Source organism: Pezoporus flaviventris, unplaced genomic scaffold (genome assembly GCF_033815535.1).
Source record: "Pezoporus flaviventris isolate CSIRO_AGI_PZ_B2104156 unplaced genomic scaffold, CSIRO_AGI_Pfla_v1 ptg000103l, whole genome shotgun sequence".
In the NCBI taxonomy this organism is placed as follows: Eukaryota; Metazoa; Chordata; class Aves; order Psittaciformes; family Psittacidae; genus Pezoporus; species Pezoporus flaviventris.
The window spans coordinates 824,400-845,127 of NW_026892651.1; the positions used below are offsets into that span (position 1 = coordinate 824,400).

Below are 20,728 nucleotides of genomic sequence, written 5' to 3' on the forward strand. Positions count from 1 at the left end.
CAACGGAGACCCCGAGTTCGGCGCAGGATCAGCCCCCGAATCCCCTGAATCCGAGCCAGATTTATATCCTCTGCTTCCAGACCCTGACTCTTCGTCTCCCGGGTGGGTCTGCTCAGACTTACTGGCCCTGGAGACGCTCAGTTGTAACAATGGGTAACCAAAGAGGTGAACGTTACTGGTGAATTTTCTGCAATGGGCATCTTTGCATATCCTGTGTTTACTACACAGCAGGGGGCTAAAGAGTGGGAAGCTCTTGATCTCAAAATAGTTAAGGAGGCCTGACAAACAGTGACCACGTATGCGTTAAAATCCTCTTATACTCAAGCTGTATATGTTATGAGTTTTTCTTGCAATTGACAGGGGGAGCCCATACAGTTTCTCTGTGATACTCATGTATTAGAAGTTGGTAAAAATAAGTATGTCCAGGTTTCTATCAACCCTTGGAGACCTCTGTAGATACTGCTGGCCACTTCTTCCAGCACAGGCTGGCCACCTGTGTTGGAATGAGTGTGCATTTTGGTCAGTATAAAAGCCCAAGCCTCATACGATGTGGGTGAGGCAGAGCCTCTGCGGGGATGCCCGCTAAGGTTGAGCCTGCCACCTCGCACTGCAATGATGCTTCTCGGAGCTGGTTTGCTGTTAGTCTCCACAGGGTCCTTGTGCCACGTTCTGTACGTGGAACTGTAGTGGGAATAATGATAGGTTTTGCAGGGACAAAAAAAAAAAAAAAAAGAGGGGGGGGAGAGAGAGAGTAATGATGTTACCTTTAACTTTAACCTGTCTACTTCTGAAGAACTGATAACCTGGGGGAGGGGGTATATTTGTGCCCTCCTGCCTACAGGTCCATGGTGACTGTCTGCAAAGTTTGTGAAGCCTTGCCATGAGCTGGACAGACAGACGAATGGATAAACCTGATGCCTCAGCTACAGGAGCTGACCATGAATACCCCAAGCAGAATAAGATGGAGGAAGAGAAGGAAGGATTAACTGCAAAACATCACTTGGGGGCAACTGAAAAGTATCACCCTGAATATGTGTGCTTGTAAAGTAGCTATTATTAGAAGTTGTAATTTTGTGTATAAAACCACCTGTATTTACTAGCTAGTTGCTAATAAGAAACTGCACCTTGTATTGTATAGATTTGTCACTTGTAAAAGAGATGTTAGAGTATGGAAATTTGCAGTAGCTGCTAGAAAATGCTAAGGCAAAAGCTAGAAAAATTTTAAAACAATGGTAGTGTTATAAAGCAGGTGATGGAACAAATTAAGAGGGGGGGAGAATTCCACTGGTAAGAAATTTCTTTGGCTAGTTGTTTACTGCCATCAGCATCTTCAACATGCTGCTGCTGCACCCTGTAATAGTTACTCTGCTAATGTAAATGTGTGTGTGCCTTGCTGTAGTAGCGACTTGTCACTGGATAAAACAAAAGGGGGTACATGTGGAGACAGTGTTCTCACAGGAGAATGCATAATTGGTACATAAACTTTGAATAGTCCTGAAAGATACAGCAAGGCCATGAGAGGCCTGAAGAAGCTTAAGCAAGCAAGATAAGAGGCTGGAATTCACCAAGTTAATGAGGCCTGTGGACTGTTGGCAAGCTTTCAAGGTTGAGTTCTCACACCTGTGTTTAACCAATTATATGTTAGTCACTAAGGGTCTTCAAAACATGTATCCAATCATAATATGCCAAATCACTGTAAGTGCTTCAGCTGGGGCCTTGGCTCAACTAAGCAGACTGGGTTGCTGAGTTGCTAAGCAGACAATTCTACATTGAAGGCAATTTCTGGTTTGTTTTAATGTTGACTCTGTAAGACATGCAACACTGCAGAACCTTTTGTTGTTGGAACAGGGACATGGATGTGAAGAGTTTGATGGAATGTGTTGTATGAGTCTCTCTGATTATGCTAATTCGATGCACGCACAGCTGAGAACCCTGGCTCAGCTTACCCAGCAGTAGTAAATGAGCAATATCCTAAGAATAACTAGATGGTTGTCTTCACGGGGCATTACAGGTTGAGTCAAACACTGCTGTTTGAAGTATTGCACTTATGTATCATTGTTAGGTTAATCATCGTAGCTATTAGACTTGTTTATAGTTGTGTGATAAAACAGGTGAACAGAATAACCCATAATGCCTTGCTTGCACAAAGAAAAAGGGGGGAATTGCTGCAGAATGACTCTAAGAGCAGGACCATAGAGTTCTGGAGGACTGTGCAAGCAAGGCAGGGGGTGGCCCCCACAGGTGGCCGGAGACCGGACCTGGGAGGAGAATGTGAAGGAAGCTGTGGGGGCTAACCAATACTGTTGTGCCAAGAAGGAGTGGCTGAATACCACTCCTATATATGTGTGAACTGCGTCACAAATAAACTTGAAGTTGCTTATCACCCATATTGGGTTGGCCTGTCTGCTTCTCCTCGCCGCTTACACGATCTCGTCTGATCTCGGAAGCTAAGCAGGGTCAGGCTCGGTTAGTACTTGGATGGGAGACCGCCTGGGAATCCCGGGTGCTGTACGCTTTTTTTTTTTCTCCCACTGAGTGGTGCCGAGCTGACAACAATCAGTACCCGCGGGTGCATCCCATCTGGATCCATGGATTTATGGATGCCCAGATTGCTCAACTGGTCTCTAACCCATTCCTCATCGACTAAGGCAAACCGCTCCGTTGACCTGACTTCATCTAAGGTCTCAGGGGTACAGGGCTCTTCAGGACTGCCTGCAGCAGAGTAGACAGAGACAAAGAAGGCATTCAGTAACTCTGCCATCACTGCTGAGCAACTCTGATTTCATCAAAGTTCATTCTTTGTCGGAATGATGGTTGGAGGGAAGTCAGGGCCATTCACTGGTGACCTGAAGACATCTAGTTGGTGGGCTATAAAAGTGCTACATAGCAGGCAACAGCATACAATTGAGTTCATTGGCTGTTTTCCCCTAACATCAAATCCCCTTGAGGTACACATCGGACTTCCCCATCTTCCCGCATTACCCACCAAGTATATCCAGGTCCCTGAGCAAAAGCAATCCCACGAGTGGGTTTGCCTTTACCTGAAGCAGGAATAACCCAGACTGTCTTCCCCAGCAAATTCTTTATGTGCACCACACCAACTTTATCCCCTTCTACAGTATGTAAAAGTTCTGACTGGGTTGGGCCAGCCCTGTTGGCATATCCTCTGGTGTTGACCAACCAGGTGGCTTTTGGTAAATGTGTATCCCAATGTTTGAAAGTTCCACAACCCATTGCTCTCAGTGTAGTTTTTAGCAGCCCACTGTACTGTTCAGTTTTCCCAGAGGCTGGTGCATGGTAGGAGATGTGATATACCCACTCAATGCCATTCTCTTTGGCCCGAGTGTCTATAATGTTATTCCGGAAATGAGTCCCATTGTCTGACTCAGTTCTCTCTGAGCTGCTGTGGTGCCACAAGATTTGTTTCTCAAGGCCCAGGATAGTGTTCTTGGCACTGGCGATGGGCACAGTTTATGTTTCCATCCATCTGGTGGTTGCTTCCACCATGGTTGTTGGGAGTGTGATATAGTCAAACTGCCAGGCCTACCCATATGAGTACCTCAGCCTTTGTCCTCCATACCAGAGTGGCTTTAACCGCTTTGCTTGCTTAATTGCAGCACATGTTTCACACTCATGAATAACCTGGGCAATAGTGTCCATTGTTAAGTCCATCCCTCAATCACGAACCCGTTTCTATGTTACGTGTCTGCCTTGAGGCCCTAAGGTGTCATGGGCCCACCGGGCTAACAATAATTCACCCTTTGTTGCATTAAAAGGCAGAAAATAAGCCCCTTGTGTTCCAGCTAGTCCTCAGATATTAGATGTGCTGGGTGTGGCTGGGCTTAGATTCTGAGTGATGCCCAGTTTACCACGATCAGTCCAGTCACGTTTGATATATTGAACAATCACAATTCCAGATGCACTAATAGCCTTCAGCCTAAGCATGCTCGTGAACTAACACGGCCACAATGAAAGCATTTGGTCACGTTCAATGAGAAAACTATTACGATTAGCTACTTAAACAATGCAGCTTATTGAAGCAACGGATACAGGTTCTTATGGATTGCCAGTGATAAATACACTGTCTGAAAATGCACATGCAAATAATAGGTTATGCAAATGTGTGATAAAGTTATGAATAACACAGACTGGCTGTAAAATATAAAAGTAAAGGTGAAAAGTAACACTATATAGAAATTCCTAATTTTCCCGGGGAAGCACTTAATACAGTGCCAGTCTTACCCAAAGGCATTCCTATGGGGAGGAAGAAAGGTCCAGCCCGTCCACTGATCCCACGAGTCAAAGATAATCTGCTGATGGAATCTTCCTCGACTCATCCATGATGATTTCTTCCTTAATATTCCCCCTTTGTTGGGCCATTTTATACAATTTTTCACATCCAAGGTGGAACTTGAGTGACTCTAGTTATACATACCTTTATTATTACTGGTGTAAAATTCTCTCACTTCTCTTTTAAGGTTATATGCAACAAAGAATTCAAAGCTCGAAGAGGGGTGGTCTCACTTTGGTGGCTGGTAGCATTGGTGATGGAGGTGTGTTTTTGTATTAAAATGCATTATAATAAAGCAAAGTTCACACAAAGGACAATATTTTGTCAAAAGATGAGACTGTTTACTCAGGGTAGCAAGTATGCAACTTATCAGTTTTTAATACCACCTAGTTCCCATCTCTGCTTGTCTTATGACAGAGCTTGGCCGCAGAATCTCCACTCTGCTCCCTCCCCCGTCAATGTTGCCACAGGAACCGTTGTGGAGTGCACATTCCTGGCATACCAGGTGTAGTCACATCTTCACAGTATGCTAGAGATTGGAAGGGACCTCGAAAGATCATCTAGTCCAATCCCCCTGCCGGAGCAGGAACACCTAGATAATGTTACACAGGAATGTGTCCAGGCGGGTTTTGAATGTCTCCAGGGAAGGAGACTCCACAACCTCCCTGGGCAGCCTGTTCCAGTGTTCCGTCACCCTCACTGAGAAGAAGTTTCTTCTCAAGTTTAAGTGGAACCTCTTGTGTTCCAGTTTGTACCCATTACCCCTTGTCCTATCATTGTTTGCCACTGAGTAGAGCCTGGCTCCATCCTCGTGACACTCCTCCTTTATATATTTATAGACACTTATAAGGTCACCCCTCAGTCTCCTCTTCTCCAAACTATAGAGACCCAGCTGCCTCAGTCTTTCCTCATAAGGGAGATGCTCCGCTCCCTTAATCATCTTCGTTGCCCTGCGCTGGACTCTCTCCAGCAGCTCCCTGTCCTTCTTGAACTGAGGGGCCCAGAACTGGACACAATATTCCAGATGCGGTCTCACCAGGGCAGAGTAGAGGGGAAGGAGGACCTCTCTCGACCTACTAACCATCCCCCTTCTAATACACCCCAGGATGCCATTGGCCTTCTTAGCCACAAGGGCACAGTGTTGGCTCATGGTCATCCTTTCGTCCACTATGACCCCCAGGTCCCTCTCCCCTACACTGCTCTCTAACAGGTCATTTCCCAACCTATACTGGAAGCTGGGGTTGTTCCTGCCCAGATGCAGGACTCTACACTTTCCCTTGTTATATTTCATCAAGTTATTCCCTGCCCAACTCTCCAGCCTGTCCAGGTCTCGCTGGATGGCAGAACAGCCTTCTGGCGTGTCAGCCACTCCTCCCAGCTTAGTGTCATCAGCAAACCTGCTGATAGTACACTCAATTCCCTCATCTAAATCGTTGATGAATATATTAAATAATACCGGTCCCAGTACTGACCCTTGAGGCACTCCACTAGTTACAGGCCTCCAACTAGACTCCGCCCCATAGACTACAACTCTCTGGCTTCTCTCTTTCAGCCAGTTCGCAGTCCACCTCACTACCTGATCATCCAGTCCACACTTCCTCAATTTAGCTGTGAGGATGCTGTGGGAGACTGTGTCAAATGCTTTGCTGAAGTCAAGGTAGACCACATCCACCGCTCTGCCATCATCCGTCCACTGTGTTATTTCCTCATAAAAGGCTAAGAGATTGGTCAAACATGATTTCCCCCTCGTGAAGCCATGTTGACTGCTCCTCATAACCCTCTTATCCTTGATATGCCTTAAGATGGCACCAAGGATAAGGTGTTCCATCACTTTCTCAGGGATGGAGGTGAGGCTGACCGGTCTATAGTTACCCGGGTCCTCCTTCTTGCCCTTTTTGAAGACCGGAGTGACATTTGCTTTCCTCCAGTCCTCAGGCACCTCTCCCGTTTCCCAAGACTTGGTAAAGATGATGGAGAGTGGTCTAGCAATGACTTCCGCCAGTTCCCTCAGCACCCGCGGGTGCATCCCATCTGGACCCATGGATTTATGGATGTCCAGATTGCTCATCTGGTCTCTAACCCATTCCTCATCGACTAAGGCAAACTGCTCCGTCGACCTGACTTCATCTAAGGTCTCAGGGGTACAGGGCTCTTCAGGACTGCCTGCAGCAGAGTAGACAGAGACAAAGAAGGCATTCAGTAACTCTGCCATCTCTGTATCTTCTGTCACCAGGGCACCCATCCCGTTCATCAGTGGGCCTACATTGCCTCTGGTGTTAGTTTTATCTGCCATGTATTTGAAAAAGCTCTTTTTGCTGTCCTTGACCCTTCTCGCCAGGTTTAATTCTAAGGAGGCCTTAGTCCTCCTAGCTGCCTTCCTACATCCTCTAGCAGCAGCCTTATATTCCTCCCAAGTGGCCAGCCCCTCCTTCCATGACCTGTAAACTCTCCTCTTCCACTTGAGCATACCCAGCAATTCCCTATTTAGCCACGCAGGTCTCCTGGCCCTCTTCCTTGACTTCCTACGTGTCAGGATGCTCCGAACTTGAGCTCGGAAATAGCAATCCTTGAATGTCAACCAACTATCTTGGGCCCCTTTACCTTCAAGCAGCCTTGCCCATGGGATTTCCCCGAGCAATTGCTTGAAAAGGCCAAAGTTTGCCCTGCTAAAGTCCAGGGTTGCAATTCTACTTGGTATTCTACTAGTCCTACCACACAAGATCCTGAATTCCACCATCTCGTGGTCGCTGCAACCAAGGCAGTCCTCAACCCTTACTGCTTCGACCAGATCCTCCTTGTTAGTGAGGATGAGATCCAGCAGCGCTCCTCTCCTGGTTGGCTCATCCACCATTTGCAGGAGGAAGTTATCATCCATACACTGGAGGAACCTCCTGGACTGTGTCTGGGTTGTCCAGTGGTCCTTCCAGCAAACATCAGGGAAGTTAAAATCCCCCACGACCACCACGGCCTGTGACTGTGAGGCCACTCTCAGCTGCCTGTAGAAGGCCTCGTCAACTTCCTCACCCTGATCTGGTGGTCTGTAACAGACACCTACAAGAGTATCCCCCCTGCCAGCCTGCCCCTTAATTCTCACCCACAGACTCTCAGCTCGCTCGTCATCTGTTGCAGAATGACTCTAAGAGCAGAACCATAGAGTTATGGAGGACTGTGCAAGCAAGGCAGGGGGTGGCCCCCACAGGTAGCCAGAGACCGGACCTGGGAGGAGAATGTGGAGGAAGCTGGGGGCGGGGCTAACCAATACTGTTGTGCCAAGAAGGAGTGGCTGAATACCACTCCTATATATGTGTGAACTGCATCACAAATAAAGTAGAAGTTGCTTATCACCCATATTGGGTTGGCCTGTCTGCTTCTCCTTGCCGCTTACAAATGGCGCCCGAACAGGGACGCAGACTACAGGGCCCTGGTCACTGGGGACCCCGATTACAGGGCTCCGACTAGCGGGGACCCGGATTACAGGGCCCCGACTAGCGGGGACCCGGATTACAGGGCTCCGACTAGCGGGGACCCAGATACAGGGCTCCGGTCGACGGGGACCCGGATACAGGGCCCCGACTAGTGGGGACCCGGGATACGGGGACCCGGGATACAGGGCCCCGACTAGCGGGGACCCGGGATACAGGGCCCCGACTAGCGGGGACCCGGATACAGGGCCCCGGTCGACGGGGACCCGGATACAGGGCCCCGGTTTAACGGGGACCCGGATACAGGGCCCCGACTAGCGGGGATCCAGATATAGGGCCCCGACTAGCAGGGACCCGGGATACAGGGCCCCGGTTTAACAGGGACCCGGATACAGGGCCCTGGTCGACGGGGACCCGGAACGGCAAGTGAGCGGCGCCGGTGGCAGCGGCCAGGAAGCGCGGGCAATGCTGCTGCGGTGGCGTGACGGACCCGGGTGCTTGGACTAACCGAAAGGAGTCTGCCGCTGGGGCGAACCAGACACTGCTGCGTCGGGAGGCCGATCCGGAGGCCGATCCGGAGACCGAGGTTACAGGACGACCCAGAAGAAGACGATCCGGAAAAGGCTGGCCATGAAAATGGACCGAGAGGTAGCCCTGGACTTATTACAATGCTTTTTATAAAAGCGGGGAACTGAGCCCTGAACTTTTACAGTGCTTTTTATAAAAGTGGGGAATTGAGCCTGAGACTCTAAAGCAGCTAGCAGGTCTAGTGGCTAGGAAAGGCTAAGAGATTTTTTTTGCAGATCCTAATACAATATTTGAGGAGAGTGAGTGGCGAAAGTTTGGTGATGAACTATTTGACTCAGTGCTTAATGATTATAAAAAGGCAAAGAAACTCGGTAAACCACGGAGGGAAGTAATGAACTGTAAAAAAGATACAAGGCAGAAAAGAAAACTGCCGCGGTAGCAACGGAGAAACTAGGAACAGACGTCCCCGGTCGGTTGAAACCGGGGGAAGATTACAACTCGTTCCCCCAACTCGCGGGAGCCCAGGGTTTCCCACTCCCCCCCCACCCCCCCCCGTCCTTTTCTCCCCCTCCATCAGAAGGTGACGCGGAGGAGGTGTAACCCCCTGCTCCCCCACCACCTCAGTTCCGAAAGTAGGGACTTCAAAAAGGACAGAGAAAGTATATTAGAAGGTATACGCATGATAAATGTCGAGGAATCTGAAAGAAAGAGGGCGGTGCCTCGGCGCCGGATCGATTGCGGCGCCACTTTGAAGCACGCAGTAGAAAATAGGGATCATGCGCTAGTGGGAGATTTAAAGGAACCGCGAGCCTCTCCAACCCACTATGCCCTAGAGTGAAAAAATTTTTAACTCAGTCACGGAGGAGCCAGGTCTGCAGATGGCTACATACCGAACGAGATACATCTGATAAGAAAGACACAGCTGCAAGCAACGGAGACCCCGAGTTCGGCGCAGGATCAGCCCCCGAATCCCCTGAATCCGAGCCAGATTTATATCCTCTGCTTCCAGACCCTGACTCTTCGTCTCCCGGGTGGGTCTGCTCAGACTTACTGGCCCTGGAGACGCTCAGTTGTAACAATGGGTAACTAAAGATGTGATCATTACTGGGGAATTTTCTGCAATGGGCATCTCTGCATATCCTGTGTTTACTACACAGCAGGGGGCTAAAGAGTGGGAAGCTCTTGATCTCAAAATAGTTAAGGAGGCCTGACAAACAGTGACCACGTATGCGTTAAAATCCTCTTATACTCAAGCTGTATATGTTATGATTTTTTCTTGCAGTTGACAGCGGGAGCCCATACAGTTTCTCTGTGATACTCATGTACTAGAAGTTGGTAAATATAAGTATGTCCAGGTTTCTATCAACCCTTGGAGACCTCTGTAGATACTTCTGGCCACTTCTTCCAGCACAGACTGGCCACCTGTGTTGGAATGAGTGTGCATTTTGGTCAGTATAAAAGCCCAAGCCTCATACGATATGGGGGAGGCAGAGCCTCTGCGGAGACGCCCGCTAAGGTTGAGCCTGCCACCTCGCACTGCAGTGATGCTTCTCGGAGCTGGTTTGCTGTTAGTCTCCACAGGGTCCTTGTGCCACGTTCTGTACGTGGGACTGTAGTGGGAGTAATGATGGCTTTTGCAGGGCCTAAAAAAAAAAAAAAAAAAAAGAGGGGGGGGGAGTGAGAGAGTAATGATGTTACATTTAACTTTAACCTGTCTAACCTGTCTACTTCTGAAGAACTGATAACCTGGGGGAGGGGGTATATTTGTGTCCTCCTGCCTACAGGTCCATGGTTTACAGGTCTGCAAAGTTTGTCAAGCCTTGCCATGAGCTGGACAGACGAATGGATAAACCTGATGCCTCAGCTACAGGAGCTGAGCGTGATTACCCCAAGCAGAATGAGATAGAGGATGAGAAAGAACAAATAACTGCAAAACATCACTTGGGGGCAACTGAAAATTAACATCCTGAATATGTGTGCTTGTAAAATAGCTATTATCAGAGGTTGTGATTTTGTGTATAAAACCACCTGTATTTACTAGCTAGTTGCTAATAAGAAACTGCACCTTGTATTGTATAGATTTGTCACTTGTAAAAGAGATGTTAGAGTATGGAAATTTGCAGTAGCTGCTAGAAAATGCTAAGGCAAAAGCTAGAAAAATTTTAATACAATGGTAGTGTTATAAAGCAGGTGATGGAACAAATTTAAGAGGGGGGGAGAATTCCACTGGTAAGAAATTTTTTTGGCTAGTCCTTCACTGCCATCAGCATCCTCAACATGCTGCTGCACCCTGTAATAGTTACTCTGCTAATGTAAATGTGTGTGTGCCTTGCTGTAGTAGCGACTTGTTACTGGATGAAGCAGGTGAAACTGTGCATTTGATACAGAGGGTTGACCATTGTACAGGGGGCTAGTACAGGGGGGTTGTACAAGGGGATTGTACAGGGGGGTTGTACAAGGGGGTTAGAGGAATTTGTTTAAACAAAAGGACTATCTGTTGTAAATGCCTGCTAAGCAGAACAGAGACCTCCGGTCCTGTTAATAAGCAGACGCCTGAATCTACTGATAAAGGGGAGAAGCAGAGGATTTACGGCTGGGACACTGATCAAACTCTACTGATAAAGGGGAGAAGTAGAGGATTTACGGCTGGGACACTGACCAAACTCTAAGGCCACACATAAAGACTAAAAAGGTGAAAAGTGCAAGAAGAGGAAGACTCATTTACTTCATCTTGAAGACCCCTGCCCAGAGGAGGAAGACTCATTTACTTCATCTTGAGACCCCTGCCCATGACCAGAGAGGGCACTGCGCAGGCGCAGAGGACCTTCTGGCTCATTATAATACGAAGCGGGGATAGGACATGAATATGTATAGGCGTATTGTGCAACCTTATGAATATATATAACTTTAGAGAATAAATGTACAGGGAAACAACAGTGAGGCACGCATGACTTTGAGGAATTATCCCCGTGCGTCTCAGTGCTGAATAAAAAGCATACCTACTTTACAACTTTTAACGAGTTGTGGAGTCAATCCGCGCATCACATTGACAACAAGGTGCAAGGACTGAGGCTGACCAAATGCCTGCTACCACAATCAAGGGCAAGACTAGGTTGGCTTCTGTGTTTGCCACCAAGAAGAACCTTTAGCTCCACTGTTGGCTGCAACCCAGCAGGCGTGGAGCGGTGGGGACACATGCCATGCCAGACCTTGATGTGAAGGAACAGAGAGCTATACAGCCTGTTACCAGAGAGACATACAGCAGAAAAAAGGGGCAGGCCCAGCAGCCTGTAGTTGGCATATGTTGGAGATATAATCTAGCCCGGACCCCCTGCTCAAGTAGAGCCACCCAAACCATATATAAAACATAAAGGGGGAAGATGTGGAGACAGTGTTCTCACGGGAGAATGCATAATTGGTACATAAACTTTTAATAGTCCTGAAAGATACAGCAAGGCCATGAGAGGCCTGAAGAAGCTTAAGTAAGCAAGATAAGAGGCTGGAATTCACCAAGTTAATGAGAACTGTGGACTGTTGGCAAGCTTTCAAGGTTGAGTTCTCACACCTGTGTTTAACCAATTATATGTTAGTCACTAAGGGTCTTCAAAACATGTATCCAATCATAATATGCCAAATCACTGTAAGTGCTTCAGCTCAACTAAGCAGACTGGGTTGCTGAGTTGCTAAGCAGACAATTCTACATCGAAGGCAATTCCTGATTTTTTTTAATGTTGACTCTGTAAGACATGCAACACTGCAGAACCTTTTGTTGTTGGAACAGGGACATGGATGTGAAGAGTTTGATGGAATGTGTTGTATGAGTCTCTCTGATTATGCTAATTCGATGCACGCACAGCTGAGAACCCTGGCTCAGCTTACCCAGCAGTAGTAAATGAGCAATATCCTAAGAATAACTAGATGGTTGTCTTCACGGGGCATTACAGGTTGAGTCAAACACTGCTGTTTGAAGTATTGCACTTATGTATCATTGTTAGGTTAATCATTGTAGCTATTAGACTTGCTTATAGTTGTGTGATAAAACAGGTGAACAGAATAACCCATAATGCCTTGCTTGCACAAAGAAAAAGGGGGGAATTGCTGCAGAATGACTCTAAGAGCAGAACCATAGAGTTCTGGAGGACTGTGCAAGCAAGGCAGGGGGTGGCCCCCACAGGTAGCCGGAGACCGGACATGGGAGGAGAATGTGGAGGAAGCTGTGTGGGGCTAACCAATACTGTTGTGCCAAGAAGGAGTGGCTGAATACCACTCCTATATATGTGTGAACTGCGTCACAAATAAACTTGAAGTTGCTTATCACCCATATTAGGTTGGCCTGTCTGCTTCTCCTCGCCGCTTACAGTCATCTGTCCCTGGACAGAACTCGGTGCATTGTAGTTGCTCCCGCACATAAAGAGCAACCCCACCACCCCTCCTGGCTGGCCTGTCTTTCCTGAAAAGGACATAGGCCTCCATGACTATATTCCAGTCATGTGAGCTGTCCCACCACGTCTCTGTAATTGCCACCAGATCATAATCTCCTGACTTAACACAGGTTTCCAACTCCTCCTGCTTATTTCCCATGCTGCGCGCATTGGTGTACAGACATTCCAGGGAGCGAGCTGAGCACACCGATTTCACCCTAGGATTATTGGAGGCCTCCCAGTCTTCATTAATTCTGGAGTGCTGCCCCACTGGGGCAAGCCCAGCTACAACCCCATCCCCCTTCGAATCTAGTTTAAAGCTCTCCAAATGAGCCCTGCTAATTCATGCCCCAGCATCCTTTTGCATCTGTGAGACAAACCTTTCTCACTTGTCATTGTCCAGATTGGTGCCCTATAAAACCAGCTGTTATCAAAGAATCCAAAGCCCTGCCTGTAGCACCAGTCTCGAAGCCAATTGTTTATGAACTGAATCTTCCCATTCCTTCCCACATCATCAGTGGAAGATGGAAGGAGTGAGGAGAAGATCACTTGAGCCCCAGACTCTTTCACCATCTGCCCCAAGGCCCTGTAGTCTTTCTTCATCCCCCTCAGACTGCGGGAAGCAGCTTCCTCCCCACCTGTCTGGAAGACCAGCAGCGGGTAGTAGTCTGTCGGGTGCACCAGGTTGGGGAGCGCCCTAGTGATATCCCTGATCCGGGCTCCAGGCAGACTACACACTTCCCTATGATGAGGGTCAACTCTGCATATCGGGCCCTCTGTTCCTCTCAGAAGGGACTTCCCCTGAAAGTCCATATTTCCTTTATGTATGATCAATGCTACATTTTAAATATCAGTTTAATTTCTAATTATTCCACACCCTTATGTTGCCAATCTAAGCCCATCTGAGCCACTTCAATCTTAACAGCTTTATCCATGTGTTGGTTGTTCTGGTTTTCCTCAGTGGCCCAACTCTGGGGTACATGAGCATCTACACTTGCTTCGTCCTTAATTGGACGTCACACAGGCACACTCCGGGATACCCAACCCCAACCTAACGGGTAACCGGCCTATACTTACGCACCCCTGCGTCTTCGTTCAGAGCTTCGTGCACAAAGATTACGGGGTTACCGGCTTTCTTTTGCTTGCTGTCGAATTTAGGATTTGTTGGTAGAGGGTATGGTGAGATAGCACCCAAGCAAGGGCCAATATACAGCGGGGTGCCTCCCCTGTGTGGGGCTTCGCACCAGATTGCCTCTATCCGAGTCATGGCACCAAAATTGTTATAAATGTGGCTCAGATAAATTGACAAGTGCCAGACCAATGAATCAAATCGGTTTATCGAGCAAGTGACAGCAAGCAAAACAGCGCTGGGCGGCCGGGGAGTCTCTGCTCCGCCAACGGCACGCAACGCACTTCCCCAAAGTCACTGGTTTTATACTCTTCTTTATCCGATATACGTGTCACTTCCTGGAGTACTCTGCGTCTATGTGACCTGTTGATAAGGGGTCTCATTCTGTCTCCCGGTGGGTGTGGGGAGGAAGGCTCTAGCCTGTTGATAAGGAGTCTCATTCTGCCTCCCGGTGGGTGTGGGGAGGAAGGCTCCTTATCTCCTTCCCCCATACATCGTTTACTTTACTGGACGCCTGCGGTCTATAAGCAAAATGTTGAAGTGTCGTAATTTTCCAGTAACTCTTAAGCAAGCAAGATTTGATTAACAAACAGGAATTTACTCATTACATCAACATAAAAAGGACATGGAACTGTTGGAACAAGTCTAGAGAAGGGCCACAAGGATGATCAGGGGACTGGAGCACCTCCTGTATGAAAATAGGCTGAGACAGTTGGGGCTGTTCAGCCTGGAGAAGGCTGTATGGAGACCTCATAGCAGCCTTCCAGTATCTGAAGGGGGCCTATAAGGGTGCTGGGGAGGGACTCTTCATTAGGGATTGTAGTGACAGGACAAGGGGTAACGGGTTAAAACGTAAACAGGGGAAGTTTAGATTGGATATAAGGAGGAAATTCTTTTCTGTTAGGGTGGTGAGGCACTGGAATGAGCTGCCCAAGGAAGTTGTGAATTCTCCATCCCTGGCAGTGTTCAAGACCAGGTTGGACGAAGCCTTGGGTGAGATAGTTTAGTGTGAGGTGTCCCTGCCCATGGCAGGGGGGTTGGAACTAGATGGTCTTAAGGTCCTTTCCAGCCCTAACTATTCTATGATTCTAAGAGGACAATTAAAAGCAAGGGGCTTCCTCCTAAATCTGTTGTCCCCACCCAGTACCACTTTGCAGTTCTGCAGGGGGCTAATGAGGAAACACACTCACACCATGAACAACCAGCTGATGCACTGGTAAAGAAGATCACTACTGGTGCTGCCAGGAAAATTCGATGGGTCATAGTTGTAGGGGACTCTACTTAGAAAGACATACAGGCACCCATCTGTCTGCCTGACCCAGTCTCAAGGGATGTGTGTTGCCTACCAGGGGCTTGGATCAGGGATGTTGCAGAGAGGCTGCCTGGTCTAGTAAGTCCCACTGACTTACTTCATGTCCATGTGGGTGGTAGTGATATTGACAGCAGTAGCTCATAGAACATAAGGAAGGACTACAGTGTGGGTGACATATAGAAAAAGTTAACAAAATGGATCCAGGCGTTATCGCCCTGGTCAGGCTTAAGCCTTGGGAACAGTAAAGAAAATACCAGGTGCTGTTGCCCTGGACATACTCAAGCCTTGGGAACCAGGAAGAAAACACCAGGTGTTAGTGCCTTGCTGGGGCCTAAGCCTTGGGAACTGTAAAGAGAACAGTGAAGGGTAAAGATCGGTTGGCAAAACAAAACAGGCAGTTTGCAAGATAAAGCAGTATGTGCATCTCAAAGACAGACCAAACAGTGTGAATATTGTAACCCTTAATAGTTTCACTAAATCAGGATGATAAGGGAGTAAAAGAGTGGAAAGTTACTGCTTAGCACCTAGTAGACTATAAAAGGGATGCGAGATGAGAATTAAAGGATTTAAGATTTCACCAGAACTGGAGTCCATGCCTGATATACCACAAATGGCGCCCGAATAGGAGGAACTCGGGCTAATCTGTCGGAGTCGGCGGCTGGTGGCATAGCTCGGCTGAACTCAGAGGAGTCCAGTGGGGAAGCAGCGAAGTCGTCCAGACATGAACCTATCACCTGGGAGAGGTGAGGAGGCCGTTGGGGGAGCAGCGAAGTCTTCCAGACATGAACCTATCACCTGGGAGAGGTGAGGAGGCCGGTGGGGGAGCACCGAAGAGGTCCGGACATACAGTCACCTGGAAAAGGTGAGCAGCCTGGAACGGGACTATGGGGGGGAATATTACTAAGGAAGAAGCCTCCGTTTTATGGATGTTTTCAGTCCTTCTTAAGGTGAATGGAACAACCTTTAAAGAGACAGACTTAAATTTAATTTTGAAATGGTTGAAGACGCATTATCCAGAGATTGATGAGTCTACCGTATTTGAGGTCTCTTTGTGAAATGGGGCAGGAATTAAATTGTGGGACGCAGCCACAAAAGGCAATGACACTGTGAAAAAATTGTTAGTCATTTGGAGATCTATTTTAGAGACCTTAAAGTAAAAAAATGAGATCGTGGAGCCCAGTGCCGCCCCTGCCCCCCCGAACTTCCGCCGGTTGCCGCCGCAGCTGCAAAGACTGAGGATAGAGATGAAGATGATCCTTTTGACCCAGGCCTTATTGACCCCGAGAAGGAGCCTGTGCACATTCATCTGACTGCTGTTGTTGCTGCTCCTGAGGTTCTGATGCCTGATAATTCTGAGGCTGACCTGGATGGTCCTTTTGACCTGGAGCCTATTGACCCAGAAAAGGAGCCTGATTTATGTCCCCCAGATCCTCATGATAAATGGTCAGCTGTAGAGGGAGAACCGAGATGGGTGGGGGATGCAGAGGTATTGTGTGCTTTCCTGGTAGTGTATGTGCTGGATCAAGACCCGCGGTGGGAAGGTCTCTCGTATGCTCTTATTTGGGATATTGGACAGACTGGCGGACCATGGACTTGGGACCCCATATACAACTCATTTGATACAGTCTCTCTGTGATACTCATGTACTAGAAGTTGGCAAATATATGTCCATGTTTCTATCGACCCTTGGAGACCTTTATAGATATTGCTGGCTACGTCTTTCGAAGTAGGCTGGCACCTGTGTCGGAATGAGTGTGCATTTTGGTCAGTATAAAAGCCCAAGCCTCATGCAATGTGGGGGAGGCAGAGCCTCCGCGGGAACACCTGCTAAGGTTGGGCCTGCCACCTTGCACTGGGATGATGATTCTTGGAGCTGGTTTCCTGATAGTCTTCACAGGGTCCTTGTGCCACATTCTGTACGTGGGACTGTGTAGTGGGAGTAATGATTGTCTGGATTTTGTGTTTCAAATATTGTAGTTGTGTGGAGCGTGCTTGTGGGATCGCATGTGTGTGTGTGTGTGTGATGAGGGCAGACGGTGTTCTGTGTATTTTTTGTTGTCGGGCTCATGTAAAAGTTTTTAACGGGTAGCAGTTTAACATTTTGGTCAAGAAAGGGTTAATGCAGAAGTGCGGTTGCTGGCAGGTATTTATGGCTGCTGCTGAGCAGGCAGGCAGCTGTAGCTGCTGCTGAGCAGGCAGGCATTTATAGTGGATGCTGAGAAGGCCAGCGTTTGAAGCTGCGCAAAGCAGGGTGAGTTATTTGATAGAGTTCGATCCCCATGTTCAACAGAAGCTGCCCTCCGATTCGGCTCCCAGTGCTCCACCGGTGTAACGGCCAGGAGGGACACTGGAGCCGAGGAGTGAAGAAGAAAGAAAAAAAAACCACAAAAAAATCAAACCTCTCGATCTATTGAATTATTGGGGCAGTCTGTAAAGATACCGCAAGCAAAGCTGGGCGCATGGTAGGAGCCTTGCTTAGTGTGTTTAAAGTAACCTGGGGTAAATCCAAGACTTGGAGGAACAGATCGGTTGAAACAAGAACTGCTAATGAAAAAGCAAGAGGGGTAGTGCAACCACAAGCTTTATGAACTGTCACCCCAGCAGCATCAGGGTGACAGAGAAAGAAAAAAAAAGAAAAAAAGGGTAATGACACACCAAACTCGACTGTTAACACTTTGCAGTTTACTTCTGCAGCTGCTTCACATTCCTTTTTCATCAGAATGCTTCTGCTTTAAGGAATCACTTTAATCTGTCTATTTCTTAAGAACTGATAACCTGGGGAGGGGGTATATTTGTGTCCTACCTACAGGTCCATGGCGGCTGCCTGCAAAGTTTGTCAAGCCTTGCCATGAGCTGGACAGACGAGTGGAAGAACCCGATGCCTCAGCTACAGGAGCTGACTGTGAATACCCCAAGCAAAATGAGATAGAGGAAGAGAAAAATTAATGATTGCAAAATATCACCTGGGGGCAACTGAGAAGTAACAACTTGAATATGTGTGCTTGTAAAGTAGCTATTATTAGAGGCTGTGATTTTGTGTATAAAAGCACCTGTATTCACTAGCCAATTGCTAATAAGAAACTACACCTTGTATCGTAGTATAACCCCAACCCCTATAGGTATGGATTTGTCACTTGTCAAAAATATGTTAGAGCATGCAAATTTGCAGCAGCTGCTAGAAAATGCTACAGCAAAAGCTAGAAAGATTCTAAATTGATACGCAGATAGACACCACAACTTGTTAAAAGTTGTAAAGTAGGTATGCTTTTATTCAGCACTGAGACGCATGGGGGATAGCTCCTCAAAAGGCATGCGTACCTCAGTGTTGTTTCCCTCTTCATTTATTCTCTAAAGTTATATATATATTCATAAGGTTGCACAATATGCCTATACATATTCATGTCCTATCCCCTATAATGAGCTAGAAAGTCCTTTGTGCCTGGGCATGGATGAGAGTCTCAAGATGAAGTAAATGAGTCTTCCTCTTGTGAGTAGGGGTCTTCAAGATGAAGTAAATGAGTCTTCCTCGAGCCTGAACTTTTCACCTCTAGCCATCACGCATGTCCTTTAGGAGTCTAGTCAAAGTCCAAACCACAAAGCTGGTCTTCACTGGAACTAAGTAACTGTTCCTCCCCCTTATCAGACTGTTTCTCCCCCTTATCAATAGCCTATTGTCCTGGTACTGAATGGCAAGCTTGACAGGTATTTGCAAATAATGCTTTCTGTTAAACAGGCAAAATTCCTTTATCCCCTCTTGCACAACCCCCTTGTACGACCCCCTTGTACAACCCCCCTGTACATTGGTCAACCCTCTGCATCAGTTCCCCTTTTCTACAAAGTAAGTAAATTCTTTTCAGACAAATTCCTCTTTTGACCAACTCCTGCGGAAGGTATCTCTCAGAGCCTTACCATGCGCATTTGAGAGAGAGGTCAAAATCATTATGTGTTGTAACATTCGCCAGTTCCAAACAAAAAATCCAATAGACAATGTGAAACTAGTGCTAACATTAGAAGGACAAGAATGGGGTGACACAATGTATTCAGTATGCCAGTTGCAGTTGTTGACCGTCTGAAAAGTACATCCCAGCAGTGGCAGCTTGTATCTTGTCCTACCCTTAATAGAACTCTGCTTATTTCTTCTGCATCATGATGGACGGTAATTAAAGTTTTCTTTCCGTTTTCCTGGACCCCTCTTATTATATTTATCAGGTCTGGATGTTCTATTAATTGTCTTACCAACGTACGGTCCATTCCAAAGGGGGTAGGTAATAGCTCGTGGTAATTGTATGTTATCAGTTGGTGGTATACAACTGGTGCTGAATATGTAAAGTCACACCCAGTAATCTTAGTAAAATTACAAATACAAAAATTAGAATGATTCTTAATAGTCACAATTTCATTATCATTATCTATCCTTACAAAAGCACAAGCAGTTCTTAAGCACACACATATATACAATATATACAAGCACAATATATATACAAGCACAGTCCTTTGAGTAATGTCTAGATGGATTTCAAAATGACAAATGCCTTGTTCTGTCGTTTTTTTTAACTGAAGGCACAAGTGGCTTCCTTTGTCCACTGAAGATTCTTGTTGTAGTGCATATAGAGGGTTAACAATTAGTCCATGATGGTAGATCCACAATCTACACCATCCTGTCATACCGTCCAGGCCACACAGGCCTCTTCTGTCTGTGTAGCTATTAGAATGTCATCTATGCACTTCAATAACTTCCCTTCTTCTGGTGGGGCTTCCCAGAACTCTAAGTATTTTGAAGGTTGTTCTCCAAACAGGGTGGGACTGTTCTTAAATCCCTGAGGCAGCACCTTCCACGTGAGCTGGGTTTTGCACCCACTCTTAGGGCTTTCCCATTCAAATGCAAAGATTTTCTGTCTGGCTTCATGGAGAGGGAAGCAAAAGAAAGCATCTTTCAAATCTAGAATGGTAAACCAAGTTAGCTCTGATGTTAAGCATGTTAGCAAAGTGTATGAATTTGCTACTACAGAGTAAGGATCCTCAGTTATTTTATTAACAGCCCATAAGTCCTGTACCACCTGGTATGGCCCATCAGGTTCAGGAACAGGTAAAATAGGGATGTTAAAATCAGATTGGCACTCTTAGCAGTCCTAGCTGTAGGAAATTCTTAATCATTGGGCAAATTCCTTCCCTATCTTCCCTTTTCAAGGGGTACTGTTTAATCCTGGCTGTTTTCCCTCCTTGAGCTTAATCTGTATTGGAGTGCATTTTTGGCCAATCCAGGTATGTTTGTAGCCCATACCCCTGGGAATACCTGATCCAGTATATCTTCCTTGACTTCTCCCTCGATGTGATTAGTGATCAAAAATAAGCTTTAACATCTCTATATACTGTTGGTTGTTTACTTTTAAAGTGATCTCGCCTCCTTTGAAAGTAATGATCGCTCCCAAGTGTTCTAACAAATCTCTCCCCAAAAGCTCTTTTGGGGAGTTAGGCATATATAAAAACTTATAGATTATCCACTCTTTTCCCAATTGAGATTTTAATGGTTTACAAAAATAAGCCTTTTCACTTTGGCCAGTAGCCCCTTTTACCATTATATAATTGTCCACAAAGGCATTAAAGTTTGTTTAATACTGAATACGT

General features: G+C 46.9%; 1 long non-coding RNA gene across 1 annotated transcript; it reads left to right on the forward strand.

Moving 5' to 3' along the window:
• Positions 1-462: 462 nt before the first annotated feature.
• Positions 463-17,246, forward strand: LOC133281585 (uncharacterized). The gene is made up of 2 exons (XR_009747549.1): positions 463-642; positions 16,992-17,246. It is a non-coding gene; the product is annotated as an uncharacterized LOC133281585 (long non-coding RNA).
• The last annotated feature ends 3,482 nt before the right edge of the window (positions 17,247-20,728 follow it).